Source organism: Scomber scombrus, chromosome 2, assembly GCF_963691925.1.
Source record: "Scomber scombrus chromosome 2, fScoSco1.1, whole genome shotgun sequence".
NCBI classification, from domain to species: domain Eukaryota; kingdom Metazoa; phylum Chordata; class Actinopteri; order Scombriformes; family Scombridae; genus Scomber; species Scomber scombrus.
The window spans coordinates 19,063,468-19,065,985 of NC_084971.1; the positions used below are offsets into that span (position 1 = coordinate 19,063,468).

At 43.4% G+C, this 2,518-nt stretch overlaps 1 protein-coding gene across 5 annotated transcripts in view; it reads left to right on the plus strand.

Moving 5' to 3' along the window:
- The first annotated feature begins 261 nt into the window (after positions 1-261).
- Positions 262-2,518, plus strand: part of apbb2b (amyloid beta (A4) precursor protein-binding, family B, member 2b) — a 53,730-nt gene continuing 51,473 nt past the window's right edge. For 4 of the 5 annotated variants that reach the window (XM_062430216.1, XM_062430244.1, XM_062430234.1 and 1 more), the window contains exon 1: positions 336-421. The gene's annotated coding sequence lies outside the window, so the exon portion shown is untranslated. The other variant, XM_062430224.1, reaches the window with a different exon arrangement.

A 2,518-nucleotide genomic window follows, 5' to 3' on the forward strand; every position in this document is an offset into this window, starting at 1 on the left:
TGCAGTCCAGATGTTTAACCAGCTGTACAAATCCTGCCAAAAGTGCAATGTCACCAGGGCCTTCTACTTTATCGTTATTGATAACCAGTAAAAGGAGTTTCAAAAAAATAAAAAATGAATAAAAAATCACAGCGAACCGTAGCGTTTGCTTCCGGAGCAGGGTTCCCCGGTTCCCCCTGCCGGAGAACAGCGGCATCTGGGAGGGAGGAGAAAATAAACAAGCCGAGAGAAAACGGAGGGGAGGAGAGAGAGAGAGAAAAAAAAAAACAAGACAGGAGCGCAGCGAGGAGGACGTGAACACACTGGAAGAAGCGGAGGTGAGTGATGTGGTATGCTGAGCATTTTCTCCTGAATACGGGTCTGGACAGCCGCCTCGGTACCTCTATATTCTCCCCAACAACCTTTTTTAAAGACTGCGGACGTGAGTAACTTTCCATATTGTTCAGGGCGGCATCTCAGGGGCCCGCTGTGTGGCGAACAAGTCGGGAAGGTAGGGGAGAGGAGACTGGGAGGCTGTGGCGGCAGATGGGGGGATTTACGGGACCCAGCAGTGTGTCTCCTTTGAAGCCTTTTTGACACAGATTTTTGTTTCCTGTGTTTATGAAAACAGCCTTTAACGGAGCTTTGTCGTCAGGAGACAGCCGCTGACCACCGCTTTGTTTTAAGGTTAGCTGCTGCTGCTGCTATGCTCGGGGCTTTTAAGGCTGAAAACGCATGAATATGGATACAAAAGGGCTGCCAAATAACATGTGTCTAACCTCAACACTCTTAAACTTATGTCCTGTTTATGTAGAAGGCCTGGAAGTGTTTGGTAAACTGACCACCAGTCAGCCATTCATCTAAACTTAAGCAACTAAGCAAAGCAAAAGATCTGCATACTATCAGAAAAAGCGTTAAAGTGTGCCTCATCCCATTTATTAAGCTCATTGAACTCATCAGTTTGTTACTACTTTCTATTCTTTTAAGCTGATTATTCAGGTCAAAATGTCACAAATCTAATCTTTCTCCACCAAGTTTCTGCCAGAACTTGCATAATACAGTATGGACCATTAAAAACTAAACAGTCTGGGTACACTAACACCACCATGACTTGGCACTAAGTAGGGTCATTCATTTGTAAAGTATGTGGAGCTCTTAAAGTATGATGAGCTTTATGATTGAGTCATTTATTGTATTAGATTATAATGCTGGTGAATTGCTAAAAGTAAGTACTTAAAAAATGCTATTTGCAAATGCCCGAGGTGACAAACAAAAACTCAAGCATATTATGTGATATCCTCAGGTTAGTTGTTCTTTCTGATAGACAAAACTCAGACATATTTAATATACAATGATGTCACACATAAACAAGCAAAAAAATCCCTCAAATAGAGAGAATCTGGATCTGGCAAATGTTTGGCTTTTTAAGACACCATTTGACATAATTGTCTTTTATTCATGTCCGTTGATTGACTGATATATTAAAGGACTAATGGTTTCAGCACTAGAAGCCCGACAGGTCAGTACATCCTATCCTTTGGTGCCCATCCAGAGATGCTCCAGCAGTGCCTGACTTGCGGCTGCGCCCTGTGTCTTTCCTATGCAGGTCTGTGTTGCACTACAGTTTAAAGTAATAAAGAGGTTCATTGTGAAGCAAACAGGCATAGAGGGTATTCTCTTGATTTGCACACATTACGTGGAGTCTGCGGATATAGGGTATGCAGGCCCCTGGGGAGTGAGGCTGAGACTTGTATTGGTGCATGGTGCTGGCTGGACGCGGCCGGCTAATTGTTTGCAGCCTTTCGTTGGTCGTTTCTGCCAGGCCCATGAGATAATACGCCTGTTTGTTTTATACAAACATGGAGCCACTTAATTGCTTGTTTATGCTGTGTGCTTTTAGGAAACTAGTGAATGATGCTGAATAACTTTCCTGTTTTCTATTTCATGGAGGTAGGCAGGGCAGAGATAGAGTTCAGATATGTTATGATTGTGCATAAAGACGTAGAGGAGGAGCCACTGTTGACTTTGCCTTTCAGAACCATTCATTCAGGTGAGTATTGGTGTGTGGCTGGGTTTGTCATTGCGTAATAAAAATGTAAGAATGAAACGGGTCACAGTGCTCTGGAGGGAGAAGTTGTTGACAATCACATGAATTACCAAAGGACCACTGAGGTTTCTATCCCTCTTGTTTTACCCCGTCTCCCTGCCTGTCTCTCCTGGTGACACAGCCTCTCATGCATTTGTTTTGCATCGCATTTTCCACGAAGCATGTGCCTCCTTTTATGCACCTTTCAAGTGTGCGTTCATAAAACAGCATAACATGCGAGTGACACTAAGGAGAGAGAGCATCATGTCTTGCAATGAAAACCCTTCTAGTATTGAACTGTTCTGGGTGCACACACTGATAGTAAACACTCGCTATTTTAAGGCCGTTGTTATGGTGGTTTTATAACCTTTAAGTTCAGTTGCAAGCGTTGGTTTGGTCAGTTTATTTGTGTAAAGCCACAAGAGTGAATGTGCCACTCACTGTACCACCAGA